The 12,197-nt window shown below is 39.1% G+C and overlaps 1 non-coding gene across 1 annotated transcript; it reads right to left on the reverse strand.

The window, feature by feature from the left end:
- Nucleotides 1-109: 109 nt before the first annotated feature.
- LOC111725176 lies at nucleotides 110-274 on the reverse strand. Its single transcript, XR_002773306.1, has one exon. It is a non-coding gene; the product is annotated as a U1 spliceosomal RNA (small nuclear RNA).
- Nucleotides 275-12,197: the final 11,923 nt, after the last annotated feature.

Genomic DNA, 12,197 nt, shown 5'->3' on the forward strand with positions numbered 1-12,197 from the left:
AGATGGAGAACAATTTGCTGCCCTTATTTATTAAATAAATCATCTTTCCTGCTAAACTGAAAAGTTGATTTTTTTTTTTTTTTTTTTTTTTTTTTGCTATTTTTTGTAACAGAGGAGAGTGTGAAAACCTGAAAACCGTCCCCCACTCCCACAAATTATGCAGTCTCACATTTGGGACGTTTGCAGAAGTCAGCACACCAGAGGGCAATGGATAAGCCTTGCCCTGGGAAATCCACTTTTGTGATCATGGTATCTCCCCTGCCAGGTTAAGTATGCAATGTTGATTTTGTTATAAACTAAATTTATAAACACACTGGTGATGGCATGCAAAAAAAAAAAAAAATGCTACTCCAAATGTGACACCTTGGTATTGAGAAAACAACAGAAGCAGGAAGGCCCCTCTCAGCTTCCTCTCACCCTTCTCCCCTGAAACAGGCCATCAACCTAGAGAGACCACTCTTTGACTAGCTCCCTGGAAGACCCTTGTGTGACAGGTGTCTTCTCCTAAACCCAGAAAGGGGGAATGTCACATGGAGAGGCCAAGAATCTGAACAAACAGGCCCTGCCATGTCACCCGAGTATGTCACCATGAGGTCATACTCTCTTCCATCCAGTTCCACTTCTGCATGACCATCTCCTCTGCACCAAACCTGAGCGTAACAAGGCTCTTTTTCCAGGTTTCTCTGGGTCTTCATTTCTGACATCTCCCATGTCACTCACATAGAACTTCTATTGAAAATAATCTTCTACATAAAAATATTATGTAGATGTTTTTCTCTTCTTCATCTTTTTTGTCATGGGGATCTAAACCTAGTTCAGACAGAAATCTTTTTCTCCTACTCTGGCAACTCTTTCTAGAAGTATGCCATCTTCTAATTTAGTATTCCATATTATCCAAAAGCAAAAGTGGCACCAATTTTCTTGAAAATTTAATTACTTATCAAATGTAAATTGAGTGTAAGATGGAATAAAAACAATGAAAACACAAAACTGTGGTAATTCTTGTCCCAAAGGGACTTAACAGTTATTAGCGGGAACTAGGGTAAGATGGTAAGCACACATAAAGTGCTAATAAACAGTGCCAGGCGGCATTGTGAGGTCGGCTGTGTGCTGACAGGACAAAACCGTGGGAGAAGGGGTGGGGGACGTGTGTTTTCACACAACGCAGAGTGTAACATGCAGGAGAGCTTTGGCAGAGGAAAACTGACCTAGCCCTTGAAATTATTAGTATTGTTAGTTGGTTTTTTATTTCAGATAGAGCCTCACTTGCCACACCAGCTGCCAGCTAAGAGTGCAGTGGGCTCATCATAGCCCATTGCAATCTCAAACTCCTGAGCTCAAGCCATCATCCTGCTTGAGCCTCTCAAGTAGCTGGAACTACAGGTGAGGCCATGACACCTGGCCTGATTTTTGTCCTTTTAGTAGAGACAGAGTCTCACCGTTGGTCAGGCTGGTAATGAACTCCTGAAGGTCAAGGTCAAGTAATCTTTCTGCTTTGGCTTCCCGGATTACAGGCATGAGCTACCATGCTTGACATATATATATATATATATATATATATATATCTTTTTATTTTTTAATTTAATTTTTTTTTTCAGAACAGGTCACATTCTGTTGCCCAGGCTGGAGTGCAGCAACTCAATCATAGTTTATTGTAACCTCTAACTTCAAGGCTTAAGTGGTCCCACTGACTCAGCCACCCCATACCTGAGACTATGATTGAGTCTGTACTACCATGCCTAGCTAATTTTTTTTTTTTTTTTTTTTTTTTTTTACAGAATCTGGCTATGTTGCCTGTGCTGATCTCAAACTCCCGACCTCAAGCAATCCTCCCACTTTGATCTCTTAAAGTGCTGAGATTATAGGCATGAGCCATCAGGACTCAGCAGCTATGAATATTTCAACACCCACATGGATTTCCCTAATTTTTTTGATCTAGGAAAAATAAGAAAATATTTTAAGGATGATAATATCATAGCTAACATCTGTGTCAATTACCAGTGAGATGCATAATCCAAAAAAAATTCAATAATAATTGTTTAATTCTTCACATTTTAGACTTAAATATATTCATTTGTTCATAGTTTTTGAAATAGTGATCTAACAGTTAAACATTTAAAACAATCAACTAAGGTAAGTATAGGCATTTATATTAATGGGGAGATACAGCTCTCACTTCCACCCATTTATTGGTGAAAAACTACAATATATGAGAATAGGAGAAGCTAAGACTCAAGTTTTGTTTCTGTTTTTGTTTCTTTTCACTTGTGATGTGTGAAGACTGCTCCCAATTGGTAGTGGAGGCACTCCATCATCGCGCCATTAATAGAGCTCGCAGAACAAGGCTTCATTACTGTGGATATTGGATAAAGCCCTGCCAGAAGCCTTTCAATACCCTAAGGACAAAACGTTCTAAGTCCCCAAATTAGGTGCAATCGTCTTTGGGCAAGAATTTGAGGTTTACAGGGATGTTTATGCTGGGGTTTGAGGAGCCTTGATCAGGCGATTTCCCTAGGGTGACACATCCATAATTGCACTCACCAGCTTTAGGCTGCCCTGATTAATGCAGCCTTCTGTGATTTATCACCCAGAATATTTGTTAAGCAGGTGTTCCCCTCGTTGTAATAGACTGGAGTTCTTCGGAACAACAACACAGGCTTGTTTCATTTATTTGTTTTGTGAAATTCACTGGAAACACTTTACAACCAAAAATACGCAGGCATTTTGTAGAGACCTGAGATGAGCGTGGTTAGTTGTGAAGAGACCTAGAGGTAGAAGGTTTGTTGATGTCAGGCTGTGATGTTTTCTGCCTAACTTGCTTCACACTTTGAAAGGAAATGGCTCTTTTTTTTTTTTTAATGTTACACCTCTTCCACCAGACATCTCTTCTGACATTCAAAGGACACGACAGCCTTGAATCTCAAGCTTTCCATGTTGGAGATTTTCTTGGACCCAGGAAAGTTGTCTATTGTGTAAGAATGAAAGAAGCATGAAAAAAAATGACTCACACACACACATGACACTGGGTGTACTTTTTGAAAGATTATAAGCTATTGGAAAATGTATTACACATCTCAGCTAACTGTTGCGCAGATGGTATGATTCCATGCACACCAACTAAACCATTTTAGTGTTGAGCATAATCTGGACCCAGCTGGGATAAGAAATTCTATTTCACTGTTTTAAAGTTTTGCCAAGTATATTTCCAAAGGGCAGTGATACATAGGAATCGATCAGAAAGTAGCCCCTAGGTGTCACCATCTCCGGGTACACCTGGCTCCACCACATTCTGGCTATATGACCTGAGGCATCTTAACTAACCTCTTGGTGGTTACGTTTTCTCATTTGTGGAGTTGATAGGAACCTACTCCATAGGGTTGTTCTGAGGATTAAATTAAATATGTGGAAACCTTTGCTACTGTCATAAAAAAGAAAAAGAGGGAGAAGAGCTTTGACACTTGGTAACACTGGTCACTGCCTCGTGAGCGCCACCGGTACCTGGCCAGAGAGGTACCATGAGCCCTTAGCGGCCAGGACCAGGTGTGCGGAGCGGAGCCAGGCCTGGATTTCAAGGCGCAGCCAAGGCAGGCAGGCAGTGTGGTCCCTGAGCTGCGCCCGCCCGGGGCAGCCTGAGCTATAGACTAATTCTGGCCCTGGTGCGGCTCTGGCAGCAGCAGGTTAAGGAGTCACGAGGCTTCTCCAGCAGCCACCCTGAACCGAGGAGGACTTCTTGCCACTCGGGAACATCGTGCTCGCCCTCAATGACAAGCTGTAAAAAACCCAGAAAGGCGATAGCGCTGGAGATGGAGAGATACGGGCCGCCAGGGCACCTCCCGGCTGCTCTGCTCCCCAGGGGGTCTTTTCACGCCTTCTCAGCCAGTGTTACAGTGCCGGGTTTCAGGCCTTTAGTACTGTGCTGAGAACAGATTCAGATTCCCATCTGGGCGTCCTATCTTTGTTCCTGACTGGCTATGTGATTTGGTCCAAGTTTTTAATGACCTGATGTCCCAGTGGGCCACAGTAAGAATAAAGTGAGATGGTGTAAACTGGTCCTTTGCACAGTGCCTGGAGCATATTTGGGTCCTCAGGATGGTGGCGCCACCACAGTCAGCAAATGCAAGAGTTGGCCTCTGTGATGGGAGGGAAGCCGGAGCAGAAGTTGCTAGTGGCGTTGACCGGCCTGGTTTCTTACCCAGCTTCTGAGAATTGGGAGAAACTGTTAGATGACCAAGGGGAGAAATCTGGTCCTCAAGCCCAGAGGATGGTTTTATCTGTTGAACCACCTGTCCCTGTAAGTGGAAACAAAGATCACTTGACCCTTCTTGCTTGTGCTACCTTACTACATGCATCCACGTACAACAGTGATTATGACTGAATATTCCTCCATGGCATACATATACCACAGTTTGTTAATTCATTTCTTGGTTGGTAGGCATTTAGGTTGTTTCTACATCTTGGTGATTGTAAATTAAGCTGCAATAAATAATCTAGTGGAAATGTCCTTAGGATAAAATGATTTTTGTTCTTCTGGGTAGATGCCTAGTAATGTGATTTCAGGATCAAATAGGAGGTCTAATTTGAATTAGACCAAACTTCTTCCAAAGAGGCTGTCTTAGATGCAGTCCCACCAGCAGTGTAGAAGTGTTCCTTTCTGCCTCCACACCAGCAGCTGAAGCTTTGAGACTGTAATGTGGGCTATTCTCACTGGGTTAAGTGGTACCTCAGGGTGGTTTTGGATTTGCATTTCTCTGGTACTTAGGGATGATGAGCATTTTTTCACGTTTGTTAGCCATTCATCTGTCTTCCTCAGAGAAGGTTCTGTTCACATCTCTTTCCCAGTGACAGGTGGAATTCTTTGCTCTTTTTCTGTTGATTAATTTGAATTCTCTATAGATTCTAGTTATCAATCTTTTGTCTCATTCATAACATGCAAATATCTTTTCCCACTATGAAGGTTGCTCTTTTCCCTTTGGTTTTTTGTGTCCGTAGCTGTGCAGAAGCTTTCTAGTTTAATTAAGTCCCATTTGTTTATTTTTGTTCTTGTTGTTGTTGCAAGTGCCACTGAAGTCTTCTCCATAAAATCTTTCTCTAGGCAGACATCATCAAGAGTTTTACCTACACTTTCTAGGAATTTTATTGCTTCATGTCTTGAATTTAAATCTTTTATCTATCTTGAATCAATTTTTGTAAACGGTGAAATGTGCAGGTCCAGGTTCAGTCTTTTATAGATGGTTATCCACTACTTTGCTTCTTTTCAATTTATTATTAAAGCACGTGTGATGGACAATACTTATCAGTGGTGCTTTGATGAAACCATAAATTGGGAGAAACAAAATCTTCATTTTCAAAGTATTGGTCTGTTTAACCTAAGCTATCTGTCATTAGATATAACAGTTTCTCACTAGGAAAGAGATAAGTTTAGAATGGGCTGAAACTCAACTACTCGAGAATCTTTACATGTCAACTTGTGTTTTCTTCCAAAGAAGCAGAAGAAAAAAGATAGTAAAGATGATGGGCACACAATATACTTGATGCAAATATGAGACTTCTGGAAAGCCCTGTGAGTGGAGAAAAAATGATATTATTGTCTGGTTGTGAGGGAAGCATTTAGAGTCTAAAATTGTCCACAAATTCTAGGCATAGTGTGGGATCTACACAGTTTAATTCCATAGGTTGTTGATTCCCAAAACTAGTCGTATATCAGAGTCTTTTGGAAATGATCTTAAAAAATAAATATATACAACTTCTTACCCTCTCCAGACCAACATAATCAATATATTTAAGTAAATAACCCTGAAACATAAGTTTTCCCAATAGTACTTAAATGCAACTATATTTGAGAATGAGGTATTTTAAATAACAGGATTTACCAAAAAGTTGAAAATATACTACAAAGCTCTTATAAACTTTGATCTGATTTCCCCTAATGTTAACATTTTATGTACTGTCAAAATCAGTAATTGGTATATTACTAATGTATTTTTCTTTCTCTTCCAGAATTCAATGCAGGATGCCATATGCTTTTAATCAAAATGCCTCCTCATTCTCCTCTAATCTTTGGCAGTTCCTCAGTTTTTCACAACTCTGAGAACTTTGAATGGTCAGGTGTTTTCAGGATGTCTTCGATGTAGAATTTCCTCTTGTTTGGTCTGAGGTTATGGGAGAAGAGTACCATACAGGTAAAGTGTCCTTATCACTAAGGGGGACATGAAATCAACATTAGTTATCAGTAGTGAAATTAACCTCAATCATTTGGTGAAAGCAGTATCCACTAGAACATTCCACCATAAAGTTACTATTTTTCATATTCTGTTCTCATCAAAAGTTGTCTACATGTGTGTATGTTTGTGTAGAGGTGTATTAAGCTCCATCCCCTGGAGAGGGCAGTAATAATGAAAGTTTATGACCAAGGCTCAACTATACAAGGCAAGGTTCAAACTGTACTTTGTGATTGGGGTAGAGATAAGAGGAAACATCTTCAAACAGATTTGGATCATTCAATCCATGCTAGAAACAGGCTTGACATTAGCTCAATTATTTCCATCCCACTGTAAAAATAATTCATCTACCTTCATTGTGAAGATTTGTGGCCTATAATTAATGAGTGCAATTACCTTACAGTTTGAAACTCCAGAGTTCTTCATTACCTATGTAAAGAGATAATCCTGAAGATATTTTAAATCCAGTATCTTTGTGCATGGGAACTGGTGACAGACTAGGACACCCTCATTAGCATTTGCATTTTGCATTTCAAATGGAAGGAGTATGTGTTAAAAACTGAGCTGCTCAAGCTTTAAAGCATTCCTTAATTATGTGTTTGAAAAAGCTGGGGGTGGGGATTGACTAAATATTTTTCCATTTGAGGGTGAATAGGAAGAATGCAAGGAATTTCCAAATCTCAGGGTGGAAGAAAACTGTAAAAGTGATTTATTCTTTCTGTTCCTTCACCTTGGTGAAGTGAAGTAAGGGAAAGAGGGAGGCAGAAGGCTATGAAAATGGTCCCAAGGTGGGAGCTTTGCCCTCTTTCAAGTCACCATCTTTCTAGGAGAGCTTCCTGGCAGGCTGCTTCCTGTGTCTACTGACTGATCTCTGGAATTCATTTCTCATTTCACCCGTCACAGCTTAGAGTTTATAATCCATCCCTTTTGTGCTGTTAATGATAAACGACTTGTAAAGACCAATTTAATTTCCAAAAGCTGTAACACAAAATCTGAGATAGAAGTATTAGGTACACAGAATTTTAGGAAATTTTTTTTCTTTCTTCTTATTCCTTCAGTTCTAAATTAACCTTTTTTGATTATTCCTCCCTTTTGCTCATTGATCTTCTTCTTTCTCACTTACAGTTTTACTTCTGTGTATGCTACTACCAGGATGATACTAGTTACAAAATCTTTAGCACTAGACGTTGTTGAATCTAAAAGTTAAAGTAGGTTTTCTGGGTATCTTTTTGCTAGAAATATCTAATATTAGACATGTGACTTGCTATTACAAAACTTTAAAAATTATGTGCTATAAAAACGAATGAGAAAGGCTTCCTGAGAAAATCGTCTTTATTGTGTTATGTCCTATGCTCTTACTCTTACCAACCTACTACTGTTTCCCATACACCCTCGTTCTTTCACCTTCATTCTGCCCCATATCACTTTCTCATCCAGCTACCACCAGACACTTGCCTTTGTCTCACAACCAATCACCTTCACATTGACTCATCATGTGAAACTTGGTGTTGTGTGATTTCCTCAAGCTGCTCATCTTTGTCACTTGCTCTTACATGTTGTCTCTCTCTGCCCCTTTCTGACATGATTACCGCAGACTGATTCTACCCTTCTCCACTGCAGAGGGTAATCTGCCATCCACATTTTCTAAAAAATTCAATAGGGATTAGAAAAGAATAAAACAATTAAAAAATAGATTACTGAAGGGCACACAGTTTCCTAGTCTAGGCCTGTGATTGTTAATCCTTTTTGCAGGTGTGAACTTCTTTGAGAATCTGCTTAAAACTCAGAATTATTTTTTAGAAAAATATGCACATATGTCATGGTCCATTTTGTGTTTCTTTAACAGAACCCCACAGAGTGGATAATGTGTAAACAATAGAAGTTTATTTGGTTCATGGTTCTAGAGGCTAAGAAGTCTAAGAGCAGAGCTGTGGCACCTGGCAAAGGCCTTCATGCTTCACCATCCCATGGAGGAAGGTGGAAGAGCAAGAGACAGAGAAGGCCAAAGAAGGCCTCTGTGTTTTCACAACCCATTCTCATGATATCAAACTCACTCCTGAAATGATGACATTAATCCTTCATGAGGGTGCCCTCATGGCCTTGTCTCCTCTTAACAGTTCCACCTCTTAATATGACCATAACAGCAATTAGTGAAAGAAAGGCTCTCAACTGGCAGAGATCTCACAGACCACCAAGGCTTATATGAAAGGTTTTTATTGATGGGGGAGGGAGGGTGCAGAGCAGCACCAAGGAGGAGAGAAAAAGAGAAGGGAGAGAGATGAGGAGAGAGTAGAGAAGAGAAGAGAGAGAGAGAGAGCAGAGTGAGAGGGGAAAGGAGGGGGGGGAGAGAGAGAGAGGGAGGAGAAATGTACCCTTACATAGGGAAGTCTCAGAATGGTGACGAGATGGTGGGATAACCAATAAGGAGTTATTGCTCCGAGGGAAAGAGTTATTTTGGGGCAGGCAGTGGGTAATTGGAATAGGGTGATGAGATAAGTGGGCCGCTCCCTGTGCTTGGGGAGGAGTTGTAACTTTAAGAGTAGGAAGGGGCTTTGGGGGGAAGGGGCTTTCTGAGGCAATTATCTAACAATTAGATTTCAAGGTGAGTTTTAGAGAGGATAGACATTCAAATCAAATACATCTTGATATGGGTATATAGATTCCTTGAAACGAGGAAAGTCATTGCTTTTCCAGGTGAGCTAAATTATATCTTGAGTTAAAATGACTAATTAGAAATCATTGTCCCTTAACCATATCATTTGGGCAATTCTGGAACTGTTCTTAGGTAGCTGCTCCCTAGCATGAAACTCCCAAGGAACGATGGGAAGCAGTTTAAGAACAACACCAAAAAAATTCATTATTTTATTAAAGGAAGGGGTGATGTTGAGCTTGTCCACTGATTGACACCACATTCAGCTGTCAATCTCTCTCTGTTTTGGCTCCAGGAACGCTCTTTCTTCCTGATTTGGCTACCTGGCTTTGTCTTCACAGATCTGCATGGTTGACCCTCATCTCTTGAGGTCTTCCTCAGTTCCCTCATATTTCTAATATTCTCATGTAAATGATCATACAAAGGCTCTTTTTCATGTGACTCAGTGATTTATGTCACTCAAACATCTCTACCAAAGTGCCCATAATTGCAGGAAAAAGGAGTAAATGTATGACATAGTGGAAGAAAAACTTCACCCCTGCCTTCTTAGGGTCTTTGGCTGGGCCTAAGAATTAAATCTGATATCAGATAGATGCACAGAGGAAAAGTACATACATTTTACTTAGTAAAATTCTACAGGTACATGAAGGGGGTTCTAACAAGAAAATAAAGACCTAAGGAAACAGAATTAAACACTAAGGATGGACAAAGAGTAGCAAATTTTGAAAATGTGAAATGACTAAAGGGTTGGACTACGGCAGTGAATAGTGAAAACATAACAAATTACAAAGACGATAAGAGTTTAATTTGCCAGGAATTGTTTATTTCCTGGCCTCTCCCCTTCTCTGGAGAAAAGAACGTCTGCCTTCCCTCTGGATTTTGGGTGGAAACCTTGTACATGGGAGTTTTCTTTCCTGTTTTCAGGAAGAAAAGAAATGTCCAAATGCTTTGTTGCATCTACTGTTTTTCAAATTCCTCTTATTCAAAATAATCAATAGTGCTGTAGTGGCATATTCTAGAGTGGCATGTCCTGAGCGCCTTCAATGTCAACAGGATTTTTAAGACTTGTATTTTCTCTTAAAAATGCATGTGAAGATGATTTTTATGTTCCATATGATGTGAAACCACATTTTAAATTACTTATCATTGCGAAAAATGAATGGTCCACAAACTTGTACCAGGTAGGTCCAGGACTTGCACTATTGACCAAGCACACCACTGGGGAAGTCCCAGGATACATGAATTCCGTGGTTAGAGACGCACAGCTATAAATCATTCACTGCCTATCTTAACTCTTTTTTTTTGTTTCAACTACTTTAAAATATTTTTTGAAAATTGTCTTTAATATGTTTTTGCATAACAAAATTCTCATAAGTCCAGCACCAGAGTTGCTTCTTCTGTGACCATGACCAGTTCTCCAATTCCTATAACAAGAAGCCATTGCACCTTCTCCTAAAAAGTCACTAACATTTATTTAAATCATAAAATATAACACAAATCATTGAAGAATGTGAAGTAGGGGAACCAGCATTTTCTGAATCCTTATAATAGGCCAGCATGTTTACAAATCATCGAATTTAATGCTGCACTAATCCAAAGTGATGTCTACGATTAGTCTCAAATGAGGATACATCAGCTGGATGTTGAATAACTTGCCCTCATGCATACTGCTAGAAAATGGCCAAGATAGTTAGAAATTTGAGTATATTTAGTTTCATAATCTATAATTTTTTTTATTACATACAGGTCAGGTCAGTTGCTTCTCAAAAGAGGAGGAAAACAAATGAACCTACTTCCCTCTAAAAATAGAAATGCTAATCAGTATTGATATTGATTGTTGAATTTTAGTATGCATGTTCGAGGAAGGAATCACTTTGTAAGCCAGTTTTTGCTTATTTGTAGCAATTTTTCTCTACAGTGTTTTATATCCATCAAGATACGAAATCGCTGAATGAAAATGTATAATAGACGACATTTGGCTTCATAACTTTTCTATACAGATGCCCTGGGAAGTCTCAGTTATTGCCAGAGTCCCTCAGTATATATGTGCATTTTGAATTGGCTGCAAGTTAAGTAATGTGTCTCCTGGGAATATTAATTTTTATGTTGTTTTCAAATGTATAAAGAGAATATTCCCAGTTATAAATACAAATGTAAAGAAATGGTTTACGGAATTCACAGTCACTTTTGTACTTTCAGTATTTTTCATTCAATGAATACTTAAGGTGTATCTGATAACACAGATACAACCAAGGATTTAATTTTGTTTCTACAATGTGCTGTTAGTGCTGATAAAGGTTGGGGATACCAACACTATTTTTGAAAGAATTTTGTTCATATGGTTTTCAGAAGTAAACTACATTTTCTTTTGCTCTGCACTGCATTTTATCTATCTCCGGGAACATTTTGAAATACATGGTGGATTTAATCCCATTAATCTTCGGAAATATGATGAGTGGTTCAGTTTTTGAGTTTCATAATCAGCTGTTCTAGCTAAAAGATATTATTGCCTTATAGGGACATCTGCTGGTAGATAAATAAAGGTCTGGAACAATAAAACACTGTCTTCTCCTCAATATTTGCCAGAGCATCACTCTGAGGCTGCAGCCTCACATGCACCTGCTTGAGATAGTTGATGGCTTTTAAAATTCTTACTATTGTAACATTTCATGGTTCAGTTCTTCTCGGATCACAAATCTTGCCTTCATTCTACATGTACTTCCTTGATCCCACAATAGATTCACACGTGTATTTAATTTTTTATATTTTTATAAACTGACCATTTATCATCCTGAAAACCTCAGGCTTTCTGGAAACTTATACACTCTGGGGCAGATGGCAGAAGAACTGCAGCACTTGGAGTACACAGAGTCTCCACAATAAACCATCACCTCTTCTGTTACCTGCCTTGGATTTCCAGATCAGCAGGATCATCTGAAGCATGTAAGAAAAAAACAAATACCACTCTCTTTCGGTTCCCAAATTGCAAAAACAAAAATAAGATAAACTTAATGCATAGTGCACGGAGTGCTAAAAACTGCTTAAACTTGAAGCCTCTAATCTGTTTGTGAGAGGAAGAAAAGTATCTTAATAATATTATCGTTAAGTTGAAATATTCCTCTTCCAATTAGCTACACAAGATTTTCCAGTAATAATTAGCTGCAACTAATTAATTATCACCTTTCACTTTAAAAGCGATCACTTGGTAGTAATAGAGCAACCAGCAGGGCTATTCCTACTAACCTCAACCACCACCAGGGATAAAATAATTCATTTTCTTTTGGTGTTTTATGGAACAAGGATCACCTTTATACTGCATCTTTGGAAAA

The sequence above is a fragment of the Otolemur garnettii genome, unplaced genomic scaffold (assembly GCF_000181295.1).
Source record: "Otolemur garnettii isolate 467f Iridium unplaced genomic scaffold, OtoGar3 scaffold00032, whole genome shotgun sequence".
Lineage (NCBI taxonomy): Eukaryota > Metazoa > Chordata > Mammalia > Primates > Galagidae > Otolemur > Otolemur garnettii.